Source organism: Culex quinquefasciatus, chromosome 2, assembly GCF_015732765.1.
Source record: "Culex quinquefasciatus strain JHB chromosome 2, VPISU_Cqui_1.0_pri_paternal, whole genome shotgun sequence".
Taxonomy (NCBI): domain Eukaryota; kingdom Metazoa; phylum Arthropoda; class Insecta; order Diptera; family Culicidae; genus Culex; species Culex quinquefasciatus.
Window position 1 is genome coordinate 223,799,362 of NC_051862.1, and position 14,101 is coordinate 223,813,462.

General features: G+C 38.8%; 1 protein-coding gene across 3 annotated transcripts in view; it reads right to left on the reverse strand.

Moving 5' to 3' along the window:
- LOC6033644 (E3 ubiquitin-protein ligase Ufd4) overlaps window positions 1–13,118 on the reverse strand; it is a 55,235-nt gene extending 42,117 nt beyond the window's left edge. For 2 of the 3 annotated variants that reach the window (XM_038251151.1, XM_038251150.1), the window contains exon 1: window positions 12,952–13,118. The gene's annotated coding sequence lies outside the window, so the exon portion shown is untranslated. Of the gene's footprint in view, window positions 1–12,705 lie in introns of all 3 variants that reach the window. The other variant, XM_038251149.1, reaches the window with a different exon arrangement.
- Between the last annotated feature and the right edge of the window lie 983 nt (window positions 13,119–14,101).

Sequence of the window (14,101 nt, forward strand, 5' to 3'; positions counted from 1 at the left end):
TGAACCGACCAACCAACCGACGAGATCTCGTGCCACAGTTTGTGCTCGTTAATTATACAATCACTGTTGCTTCTGGGTTGAGCTTAATTGCCCCTGCCTGCCCCGTGAATAGTAAGAGTATTAGTGTGACGGGATTGGCGTTGGCTTGGCTTTGGCGCTGGGGTGTTGGCCAGCAAGGGTTCAACCTAATTTCGCTTCGCATCCGACCCAGATTCCTTTCGCTTTTCTGCATATAATGGGCACCGAGACAAGACACACACTCACTCACTCTCTCATTCGCGTCAAACCGGAGTGTCTAGAGAAAGAGGAGTGTGTGCCAATCTCTGGTACTAGTATTAGAAGTAGGGAGGGTCGCGGTCGCGTCGTGTGGCCAACATGTTACAACGCGTTCAATCCTGTTGTTTTTGACAGAAAATTCACGTTTTTCATGCATCAATCCATTCATACATAACTTCAGTTAACATAGAGACTTTAACTACAATTTGTACCTGCCTTTTATGAAAGAAAATCTGCGTTTTCCTGTCAAAAAGGAGAAAAGCTCGAAACTTAACCTCAAAAGTAAACAACCGAATGAACTTTTTTGACAGGTGTCAGTTCCGGGACTTAACATTTAAAATTATAATTTTGTTCCGGTTGTTCCGTTTCGCATGGACACAAACACGGCCGGGAACACGGCTAGGACACGGCCACGGGAATGGCCAGAAAAAGGCAACTACACGGCCAGGGACACGAAACGGCCATTTCAAAAAGCATCATGTACAAACCATGCGTTTTGAGAAAAACGCGTTTGAATGTTGAGGATTATTCTTCAATTCCCATTTTAATATAAAGGCAAAAGACGATGTTCTAATGATAACAAACGATGAAAAACGTTGCTTTTATTCATACTTGATCATCATATTCAATAAAACACTATTTCCGTAATTTTATTTGAGAAAAACAAACATAACTTCTTTTAAAATTACATACGTTTATATCACCCTGCTGTCATTGAGGGGGGCGCTTTTTTATGATTCGCTTTTCGTCGGCAAATGTACATGGCGCTTTTTTCATGTTGCTTTTTTTTCGTCACGAGGTTCATGTAGTCTTTTATTTGACAGATTGACAGGGCTATATAAACAAGTATTGTTGATGCCAAAGATTTTGTTTATGTTACTTTATTTAAAATCATTATTGAATAGACTTTATTGAAGTAACTTTTGCTCATTTTTGGTGGAGAGGTAGCTTATTGGGAGTACTTTTAGAACATGCAATAACCCAGAAAGTGTCAAAATGTACATGATGCCTTTTGAAATGTTGCCGTCGAAATGCTAAGTCCCGATTTGACACCTGTTAAACCACTCAAATGGCACTCACAAAATGAATACTGAGTTCTTTGAGTTCATTTGCTACGTCACGGTTTTCTTGCCTATAAGAAAATTACCGAATTCGGTAAAAATATACCAAAATTCGGTAATTAGGTTTTACAGCGTGACGTCACGAGCGCACACGCACACACAATTTTACAGAGACACACGTGCAAAAATATAAACAGTGCAGCCAAGCTGTCAAATTTCTAACCTCCAAATCGAGTCGGCGTAAAATCTAATGCAGTTCATTATTGTTCATCGTACAATCGATTTTGTTCATTTTGACGTATGGTTTACCGATCGTAACTTTACCGCTTTATCAACTACCAAATTCGGTAAAAAAAATCTTAGTGTGCAGGCTTGAAATTTATTTAGCCTTTTATTCTTTTGTGCAAATCTAGAGTTCAACAAACCAAATTTTCTGTTTTTGCTTTTTGGATGTTTTTGAAACCGTATCGACACATGGATATTCAGAAACACCCAAAAAGGTAAAAAAGAAAGGAAATTGTATTTATTGGACCTCTAAAAAACTTACTCCAGAAATATGTTTCAAAGATTATGTGCTCCCTTTTCAAAATCGTCCTGAAATATCAAAACATCTAAATTTTAAAGGAATTTGAAGTCAACTGACAACAATTTGAAACTTATTTCCCTTTGTTGATATCTTTTGTGAAAATGTGATGTACAGTACCGCAAAAGGTTATTTTTGCGAAGTGATTTCGTCGTTACTTAGCTATTTTTAGAGCTACTGATTGCAAAACTATTGGACCGGTTTTTTATATTCATTTTAAAAAACTTTTTTCATTCAAACGGTTAATCCATGGCTTGTAATTATTATTTTTTGCGTAATTTTTTTTCGCTCGTTTCTTGACTTTGGTCAAAGTCGAAGGGCATAAATATCAAAAATATGCGTAACGGCCTAAAGATACAAAAAATATACAAATTTTTGAAAAATATTTTAGATGAGGAAATAGCCTTTTATGGTACGTTGAATTACTCAATAAAAGAAATATTTCACGATGTTTAACAGTAAAATAATTCAAAATGTTCCTATTTTTTATGAAAAAAGTGCAGCACAGGAAATTGTACGAAAGTTTCATTGTTCACATTGAAATCGCTCACTATTTTTTTTGTAGAGCCTTGTACCACTGCGACCAAATTATAGGTATAATCGCTCACTAAATAATGATTCTAAAAACTGATGCTTATTTAAAAACCTTAAAAAAATCTTTTTTTCATCGTTTGTGTTTTCTCTCCCGGAAATCAAAGTTATAAAAATATCATTTTTGCAATTCCGTCGTGAAACTATTTACTTTTCCTGTCATTCTTGAACGACGAAATAGCCTACTTTTCTGTACCAAAAATAACAGAATCGAATAGCTCGGTGAACCTCGTTGGATAAATGTACGACTCGTGCTGAAAAAATCCTCTTTTTGCAACTTGTTGCATAAACTACTATTTTAAAATTGGCTTAAAATCGTTTTGCCAATTTGAATCGCTCGAAATCTGGTAAAAATAATGAGCGTTGATTTTTTTTTCACATTTAGCATGGTGGAAAAAAAATACAGAATCGCTCCAAAATCTGGAAACCTGGCAAGCCTGGACACCGAGCAGCACCAGAATTCTAGATGGAACTCTTTTCCGTGTAGTGCTGAAAAAATCTTCTTTTTGCGACTTGTTGTATAAATTGCAACTGAATCTGATTTGAAATGTTCAAATTTAGGCCAATCCATTTTCAAACCCCAAATCGCACAATTGCAGTTTCAGTCGCGCGATAGAGAGCAATAGGCGCCACTCTCAAGTTTGTTAAGTTCATTTCATTTTTTTTCTGTACACAGCAAAAAAAAAGTTGAATTTTGGAATGTTGAAAATTTGGTTGGTCGAATATTAATCATTTTTTAAGTAATATTACATAAAAAATGTGTAAAAATGTGAACCTGATGATTATTTATCAGAAACTGATGAAAATTCATCAATTCCTGATGTAATGTTACACATATTTTTTGCCAAAAAATCTGTCACCATTTCCTGATGAATATTACCATCATTTTTTTTCTGTGTACCCTAAACCCGCCCGAGCTCAGAAGGTTTGTAGTGTGCTCGCATAAAGTGGGTACAGCGAAACCGCGCGATTCCAAAACGCGATTGTTACGAAAAGACCGCAGACGGACGGGGCCAATCCGTCAGGCTGCTCCAACCAGTAGATTAGTAGAGTTGGGTTGGAGAGAGAGAGAGCGAGGTTTTGAATGTGTTATGCAAAGGAAATATGATAGCTTTGGATCGTGCACCCAAGACATGCCCAACCGCGATCGTGTTGGTGGTACTAGGGTAAAGGGTGTGTTTTTGATGTTGGAAGAATGCAGATTTTTTTTTTAAATTTGTATTAAGTTTTGAATTTACAACATATGGAAATCAATCTGATTAAAAATTCAAAGTGCCCAAGATTCCCTTCGTCACCCTACACACCCAGTAACCCAATTCAGTTGGTAAGTGTTTGAAGTGGAAAACAAACTTTTCAAAAAACCGAAAGGTTACCAGCAGCCACACATGGAGAGGGGCCTTCAAAGGAGGAGAGACACGATTATCTCTACCAGTGTTGTTGTTGTTTGCTGGCTGATTGTTTACCTTTAGAGACATCGTTCCCATAAATCGTTCCACGAGGTGCCAACACGAATGCACGTGAAATTGGGTGATTTGGCTACCAACCACACAATACGTGTGAGATACTCAATTTTATCTCACCACAACACGATTTAAATACACACAACAAACACACACGAGAGAGAGAGAGAAGAGGTGCCAACACGAATGCACGTGAAATTGGGTGATTTGGCTACCAACCACACAATACGTGTGAGATACTCAATTTTATCTCACCACAACACGATTTAAATACACACAACAAACACACACGAGAGAGAGAGAGAAGAGTTGTTTACAACATTATAATACCTATACGAGAAGTTTGATAGTAAAGCTCTCACACATGAACAAAGAAGAAAAAATGCGTTTCAAAGGTTTTAAAAGTCGGCTTCTCATAAGTAGCTACTGCTGGTTGGTTGGTTAGTTGATGGCCTTCTGCGTCTTCAGAGACAGCTGAAGAGAGTTGAAGCGCAAAAACGCAAGCTGTGTGACACTGTTTTGAATTCCAATCTCGCACCAAGTGACTTAAAAAGGTGCAACACCAACTCAGCAAAGTTCATCAACTCAAGTCAGCCGGGACGCGGTGATTTCAGATAATGCCTTGTGAGTGTTTTGACTGGATGTGAGCTGAATTAAATATGACTTAATTATTTAGCTATCATAAATAAATGTGCTTTGTTTGCTTTGTTCAAACACACTGTTTGGCTTTGGACGCAAATTTGAAGGTGACTGCGATTTAAGCCAACCTCTATATGCGGGACCAACATCTGTTCTAGCTTTAAATAATGTTTAAAAGATCAATGTCTCGTCACACGACGACGGCGACGACGACGACGCCGGTGTAGTCGCGTTACATGAGTTAAAAGTTGGTGCTTATTTTTAGATTGAATATGAGAGTTTTACTAGCGCTGTCCAAAGCGGTGCTCTATACCATTCAATTTAGAAAAAATATGCCATTTAGTTAAACAGACATCGAAGGTATTGGAATGGTAATGTTTTTTAAAATAATTATTTAGGAGAAAACCCACAAGTTCTGGTATCCCTATCAACAGATATTTATAAAAAACGGGTTTCACTTTCATTTGAAATAATTTTCGACGAGTAATATCCATAGAAAATAAAGATGTATTATTTCAATTGCATCTATCCTAACCAGGAGAAAAAAAAACACTGGAATACCAAATTTTGGTATTTATACTTGGGCAAATAACAACGACCAAAATGTGCCCATGGTTGTCCAGTAAAAGATGGTAAAATAGCACGAACTCATACCAAAATCTTGTATATATGCCAAGACCAAGAGCAAAAAATAAGTACCATAACATTAAGCCATTTTAGCACCAAGTTCAGGTGTTTTTGTTAATATACTAAATTTTGCTTGAGACTATTTTTTAAACATGTCCTGATGATGTGTCAAGAACAAATAAAAAAAAACGTGCCACCCGAGCAAAGTTGTCGTGGATTGGACTTTATATTACACCTAAACTCCGAAGCTGGAGAAAAGGGTGAATTTCCATATAAACTCTGGTACTCAGGTCGAAAACTCTTTAAAAACATCTCTAAGTCTGTCCTACGTTACACTTCTATGCATAATTGTCCCACCACGGAATCAACAGTTGTACGAAGAATTGTATCTTGTTTACCTTTGGTTTATTGCACCATTTGAAAATTAACTAGTACAGGTTTTGAAAGAAATATAGAACAAAAAGGGTCTAATTCATCCAAATTATCGTGAGCTATAAAGCCAAGCCAATAAACTCACAAATTAATATAATTTCTAACATAAAAATAATAAAGATACAACAAACAAGACAAAAAACCATGCACTCGAAGCATGACTCAAAGTCTACACGCGTTTATAATTTGCGCGAGAAGAACGACCGCAACCACAAAAGTTCAATGAGTTCAAAATCAAAATTTATTAGTACATTTTTAATGCTTCTTCTGCTTCTCCTCCGGTCCGGTGCGCCCAACGAATCGAGCAACGGACCATAAAGAACCAGTCGGTCGGTGGCGTTACCACACAAAAGTCGCATTTCATTAAAACCCATTGCAACCAACTGAGTGAGGCGCTTCATGAAAGTATAACAAAAAAGTGATGCTCGCTCAAAACTTTTGGACGGTAATTTCTTTCGCACAAGTAATGAATCATCCTTCTTGATGGCCAAAGCAAAAAAAAAAAAAAGCGAAAGGAAGCCAACCAACCGGACCTGGGCGGTTGTTGTTGGGGCCCTGGCGGATAGATCGTAACGTCTTCGTCGTAACTCTTCCGGAAAACTGCGGCCAATGGAGAAATCACGAGCGATGATTGCTAATGAAATTTGAAGCCCCTCACTCCCCTTTGCAGTTTTTGTTTCATTTTTTTCTACTTCTTGTTGTTCACCAATGGTGGATTGATGGTTGATAGTTTTCGGGCGCAGACAAACGAAGACCGAACTGAACCGACGTTGGAGGTTGCGCAATCCGCGTGGTGGCCACCACATGGGCAATTATTCATTACACTACTTTGCCGAACCAGCGGCGGGCCAGCCAACCGGCGATGGGGCCGATACATTACCGTGTAGGGGAGGAGAGGGCGCGAAAGGCATCCAATATTATTTGGTATTTTGTGACTTTGAGAAATGTCGGATAAAACTGAAAAAAATGTTTAAGAGCTTGACTTATTTTGGTTTTTCAGTTTTAAATAAAAAGTCGATATTAATTTGAATTTTCAATTTTCAATATGATTTTTGTGACCTTTTATATGGAAAGTACTTTCAAATCGACAACAATAAAACTCGAAATAAAAAAAAAAAAACACGTTTAGAAATGTCAAGTCCAGTGTTGAAATTGTTACAGATTACCAATTTTCAACGTTTATATTTATCTCGCATCTGAATCTTATCAGCACACTAAAAATAAAACAAACTTCTTTCTACTCTAAGGGGCCTTCCACCCCACCGCATTTTTAGTTTTTACTTACACCAGGGAGAAGACTCCTACACCAGGAATAACTTAACGGCCTAACAACAACTAAAGCCGGGACCAACGTTTTACTTCCCCATCCGATGGAAGGCAGAAGCAGATTGGAATCGAACCCATGATCATCCGCTTACAAAGCGAACAACGCCTGCTCTCATCCTAGACCTTTCCAAAAATTGTGCAAATCCAAGCGAAACTTATTTGGGGATAACGTGGAGATTTTCCCTTATCCCCTTAAAAAAGTGGAGTCTGAGCAATTCTCTATAAAAACCGGAAATGGATTTTATTTGTATTTTTTTATTTGACTTAAATTTTGTGGGGGCCTTCCCTATGACCAAATAAACTATTTTGTGTGATTGGTTCATCCATACAAGTCTCCATACAATTTTGGCTGCTGTCCATACAAAAATGGTATGTAAATATTCAAACAGCTGTAACTTTTGAGTGAATTTTCTGATCAATTTGGTGTCTTGGGCAAAGTTGCAGGTATTGTTGAGGACCATTAAGAAAAAAAAATAGGAACACGGATTTTTTTTTGCAGATTTTTTAATCAACTTCTTTTTTTTTACTAAAACTCAATTTCCCAAAATACGTATTTTTTTTTTATTTTCGGGATTTTTTGATATGTTTTAGGGGACAAAAATACGCAACTTTTGAGCCATAGAGAAACACGGTCTGAGATAGAGCCGCTTTAAGAAAAGAAACACGAAAATTGAAGTTTTCGTAATCTCACCAAAATAACCCACCATTTTCTAATGACGATTCTAATGACGATATTTGGGAAATTGAGATTTAGTGATTTTTTTTCCGTGTACCTATTTTTTTCTCAAAAGTCCTCAACAATACCTACAACTTTGCCGAAGACACCAAATTGATCAGAAAATTCACTCAAAAGTTACAGCTGTTTGAATATTTACATACCATTTTTGTATGGACAGCAGCCAGAATTGTATGGAGACTTGTATGGGTGAACCAATGACGCAAAATAGCATATTTGGTCATAGAGAAGGCCCCCACAAAGTTTAAGTCAAATCAAAAAATACAACAAAAAAAATGGCCACATAATAAGTGGTCAGCTGTTGCTTTTCAGCTTTCGTTTGCTTTTCGTGCTTTAACACTGTTCATTTTCATAGCATTAGAAGTATATGATTTTTCATTTTTGTAGCACTAGGTACAATGAATTTGTAAAATTATGTTCTACTGTCAGAATAAAACGCTCTTCACAAAATATAAAAAATTTCTTCAATGTTTCCAATAAGCGAAAGTGATACTTTTACCAACTCTCCCCTACCCGTTTAGTTGCACCTCGCTCGCACGAACAGGGTGGTACTTATAGCATATTTTATTATTATTGTATTTCATTATTATATTGGCTCTAGTCAGTCACTTCGGCGCACCAGTGCGGTGCAACGTGCACCATCATAAGTCATTTCGGCAAAGTGGTTGTCGAAAATACAACTATTTTTTGTTTCGTGTCTTATATTACGAAAGTCCTCTCACCTTAGAAGAAGATGAAGCAGAAAAAAACGCACGCAACATTTTGTCCGTCATAGAGGAAACGAATCAAACTTTTCTGTTGCATGAAGAGGAAAAATAAATTTTCAACCGCTCAGAGTGGCAAAGGTCTTAGAATTGGTGAACAAAAGTGAAGATACGAAACAAGCAATTTATTGGCCATCGTTTTGTGCAGCAATCGACCCATTTCAATGCCGTTCAATGCTGCGTTTGACCATCAAAAAAAGAAGCCTGGTGGCAGCAGACGTTTTTGGTGTTGTTGCTACGGGTGGCGTTAATTATAATCTTCAGCGCGAATAAGTTGTATAAAAACATCATTAGCTCTGTGCACGGAGGGGTTGTGGACTTTGGAGGCTTATTGTCGCTTGGTGTAGATGGCCATCAGTAATGTAAGACCATTGCGTACGAGTCCAGGGTCAACCTTGATGCTTTGATCGGCCACATGGTTGCAGATAGTTGCTAGGGATCGTCTCTTGATGTGTTAAAATTAATATTGAATGTGTTATGAATCAATTAAATTTTAAATCAAGCCCAATACACAGCAATGTTACTCGGGTGGCACGTCGCGGGAGAATGTTTTTTTTTAAATCTGCATTTAACGTTTTTTTACATGACATATTTTTATTTATCAATTTTGTTTTTTATACCAAAACATTCGGTAGGTTTTTGAGGGAGTCACAGTTTTAAAAAAATGTTTTTATATCAAAATTTCTAAAACCAGACTTCTTATCAAAAACGTGGTTTCTGGATTTTTTATTAGGTAAACATTGTGTGTATCTCCCTCACACCGTATGTCAATGTCCATGTTTCAATAAATGTTTATTTTTATTTTTATGGATAGACACGACAGTATAAAAGAAAAAAAAATCACCTTCTTACCTTGAAATCTAAAAAAATAGGATGTATTTTTCCGGTGAATTTTTTTTGAATGCTCGTCAAATTTCTAAGTTCTTTGTTTCTAAGAACTTTTTGATACGATGCAATGGTTTCGAAAAACAGCAACATTCCAATAACTAATTGTTACACGGAAAGGGGATCGATCGCCAAACCAGCGACCAAATTTTGCTGGGTTGGTTTTGCTGATATCAGCGAATTTTTTTTCTTAACCAGCGAAATTTTTCGCTGAAAAAGGTGGCTGCGCGAAATCAAATCCAGCAATTTGGTTTCGCTGGTTTGTTATTTCCGAAACGGATTCTTTTCCAGCGAAAGTTTTCGCTGGTTTGATACACATCCTTCCGACAGCCGTCATAAATGTTTGTTATTGTTCACGTTTGGAAGCGTGGCAATCGAATTGCTTTAGGGGTTTTTTCAAAACAAAAAAGCATGAAAAAGTTCTGCATCAAGTGTTCAGCATTAAAATACATACTCAACAGGTGATGGTTCTTTTCAATGAAAAGAAGCACGTTTCCATAAAGTTCTCGCAGCAGAAAAATACGGTGCCGTGAAGCTGGAGATGTATTTGTACTGCTGCATAGATGAGTGCAGAAATTGTCGCAGGTGGCAGCAAGAATCGTAGGCGAGGATCTTGACCATGGCCGCGGAACAGTTTGTGCTGTGCTGTGGCAAGTAAGTACAACCTGGCTGGACTTTCTTTTAATTCTGCTTCCGTTACTGCGAAATCTTTTCTGACGATTGTTCCATCCGTAAACCTCCGTCAAAACAAAAAAAACAAACGTCGGTGATAAAAAACGCTGATCCAGTGCAAAAAAAAAACACTGGTCCAGTGGAAACATTCGCTGAACCAGCGGATTTTTCGCCGAAACCAGTAGAATAATCTCCTGGTTGATTTTGGTACGAGCTGCTGCCGCCGGAAAAAAACCCGGACGTCAGCGATAGAAAACGCTGATCCAGCGTAAAAGAACACTGGTCCAGTGAAGAAATCCGCTGGACCAGCGAATTGTTTCCCAAAACCAGTACAATAATCTCCTGGTTGATTTTGGTGCCCTGCCGCTTTTTCCAAACCAGCGAGAAAATTTTCTGATTCTAGCAAAACTGATCCCCCAAACAGCGACATTTTTCACCAAACCAGTGTTTTTTTTTCACTGGTTTGGTAGAATTTCATCGGTTTCCAAACCAGCGAAAAAAAATTAGCGATTCTAGGTAATTTTTGTGCAGGCTGAGAAATTAGCGACATTTTTCGCTAGTTTTAGCGAACTTTATCGCGATTTGGCGATGGATCCCCTTTCCGTGTAGAAAATTGGGCTTTTGGGAGACTTTAACCCTACATTTTAAAATTTACTGCAATAAAATCTAATGAGTAGGTCTCTAAATTTTCCGAAATTATTTCGTGATTTTCCAAACATTCCTTATGTCAAAAGAATCATAAGTTTCCATACAATTTTGAGGTCTGGTTATACAACATGCAAATCTGTATTTGGAGATTTTCTGATGTGTGTCTTCGGCAAAGTTATAGGTTATAATTAAAACTGTATTCATTTAATCGCCGGGACCGTGGTGTAGAGGTAAGCGTGGTTGCCTCTCACCCAGTCGGCCTGGGTTTGATCCCAGAAGGTCCCGGTGGCAAATTTTGAGACGAGATTTGTCTGATCACGCCTTCCGTCGGACAGGGAAGTAAATGTTGGTCCCGGTCTAACCTAGTGGTTAGGTCGTTAGTTCAGTCCAGGAGCAGGAGCCGTCTCCCTGGGTCCTGCCTCGGTGGAGTCGCTGGTAGGCAGTTGGACTAACAATCCAAAGGTCGTCAGTTCGAATCCCGGGTAGATGGAAGCTTAGGTGTGAAAAGAGGTTTGCAATTGCCTCAACAATCAAGCCTTCGGACACCTAGTTTCGAGTAGGAATCTCGCAACCGAGAACGCCAAGGCAATCCATTTAATCTAACACAAACGCAGCCAGTCCGATGAAACCATGCTGGAAAGCCTTGTGATTTGATTACGCCCAAGCGCTTTGCTTGTCAATATTAACAATTGCAGTACATCCGAGAACACCCGGAAATTTAATACAAAAATTTAAGCGGCCAGCCCTACTGCGTTGTGTTTAACGCAGAGAGGATTCTGTGAACGGAACACATTTTACAGAATTTACAGGGAAGCAAGAGTGCGTGGACATACCGCACCAAACGCTCTTGTAGGTAATAACTGAATTCAGAAAAAATAGTCACAATTTACAAGAATAAATATATATTTTTAATTTGACTTCCAATGAAGAGGTCGTGAGATCGGTTCCGTTACCGGAAATAAAGAGATTATTTTTTGAAATATTAAATAAGTATGTGTTATTTCTTGGTTATGTACTGGATTTTTTGCAGGGTTACTTTTATCAATATTCTTCAACACAGCTTAAAATATTACGAAATATGCTTCAATTATGAATCATTGCAGCGTGCTCATGCCAATCGATCTTTTATTTGAGTCACTCCCCATCACGAATCGATGTTCGTTCGTTGCTGCCTTCGTACCCAAAAGTGGCCACCAGAAGGCAGCAATACCTGACATTGATTTTCCCGTGCGCCAGTCGGCAGTGACGACTATGATGACGAAGGGCGGAACAAAATAAGAGAAAACACCCTTGACCTGTGGCCATTGGCAGGCAAAAATCAATACTCAAGAGTTCAATAAATCATCACCTATCGTTGTCATCGTCGCTGTTGTATTTGTTGTGGGTTGGACTCCGGTGGCCACTTCCGGAGGAACAAAACAAATCAATCATGCCGAAATTCAATTTTCGACAAGTTCTATTTATTTACGCAAATGAGCGACAACGTTCAGCGAGAATGGGATAAACAAGACTTGTGAGGAGTAAAGAAAAAACGCAGTTTTTTCTCGCCCTGTTGACGAGTGAAAACATCAGCTTGATGCGAAAAAAAGAGGAGAAAAAAGTATTTTCCGCAGGTCGATCACCGCAACGCAAGAAAAGCAAAGTGAAAAGTGTTTAAAAATACGTTTTTTGAAGCATCTCACTCTAGAAGGATTTCGACGGAATTAAAAATAGGTCAACTTGTGCGTTCAACTTAATGATTTGTTTTGAAAACTTTCTACGCCCCTTTGCAATGTTCCGACCGAAAACGGGATTTTGTGTTCAAAACACAAATTTTCTCGCCGTGCTCCACTCTTTTGTGATTCACAGAAATTGAACACAAAAACACAAAACCCATCTTCATCGACCACGGCCTGCTACGATGATGGTCGACCATTTTGACGTATCGCACTCGTTCTTTTCGCCGTTTTTTTTTTTTTGTTCGCGATTTCCCAACTGCGCTGCGGAATTTCGTGTTGCGACCTACCGTGTGTGTGCGTTTGCGAATCCGTCCGCGTCCGGGGTGGACTGCTCCTGGGTGCGCTGGAATCTGGATCGACAGCGCCCTCAAAAAAGGACGAAAAGCTTATGCAAGATTTTCCCCACACACACAGGTTTTTCTCTCTTTTCTTTTTCGCCCAGTCACCGACTTTTTTTCATCGAAGAAAAAATATTTTCCACACTTGCCCTCTCTCTCACACTCGCACTCACACACTAGAGCTTGAAAAAAAACCTTTTTCCTCCGCGAAATCACCCGCGGCGCCCCCCACACTTTTCAGGAAACAATTCGGGCTGCTGGGTAGTGTGAAGGAAAGGAAAAGGAAAAACGCGCAACAGCTGACCGACCGAGGAAGACACGTCCGATCCGTTCGAAATCTCAACTCAAACTGGTGCGAATCGCGATGACGGGAGAAAAACAGGAACGGAAAAGTTTTGCGATCGACGCAAGCTGTCAAACGCGCGCGGTAAAATGGGTAGAGCTGTGCCGTAGGGGATGGACACCGAGTTTTTGCTGAATAGAGTTAGCAACGTGCGCATGTATAGAGTTATCTAAGCTCGAGCTCACGCACACTAGCGCACCATTTGATTTTGCTGTCCGGACAAAATTTAACCTCAATCTTTTTCGTGTACGTACACGCAATACATGCGCACTTAGATAACTCTATTGCGTGTACACTCAAAGTAAAAAGTATCCTTTTTTCAAGTTCACCCGTCGTCACCCTTTAAAAGGGTATCGAAAATGTACTGAATTTGACATACCCTTTTAAAAGGGTGACGCCGAGTGAACTTTAAAAAAGGATAGAAAGTATCCTTTTTGAGGATTGAAAGTACCCTTTTGAGGGATACTTCTGACTTTGAGTGTACGTACACGCAAAAAAGTGAGGTTAAATTTTGTACCAGCCAGCAAAACAAATGGTGTGCTAGTGTGTGTGGGATCGGGTTTAGATAGCTCTATAAGGTTCAAAAGAGCTTTATGACGTTTCGCGTACGCACACTAGCGCACCATTTGGTTTTGCTGGCTGACAAAATTTAAGCGGTATACGCACTTCGGAAGGAATCGGTCAAGAAAAATTTCAAATGGGCAGTAGCGGCAGCGGAAGCAAGCCAAAGAGGGTGAAGAAAAGCCCCAAGAAATCGCTCTTTCTCCTTTGTTCTGCTGTTCGTAAAGCTGTTTCTTGACCCCTTTCCTTCCGATCTGCATACTAGCCTTTAACCTTACTTTATTTTCGCGTACGTACAAGCAGTACATGCACACGTAGAATGCTCTATAAACTTTTTTTTGCAATTCCGTCTTAAAACTACTTACTTTTCTTGTCATTATTTAAAGACAAAATAGCTTTCTTTTCTGTACTAAAAATAATAAAATATAAAAATCTAAAAAT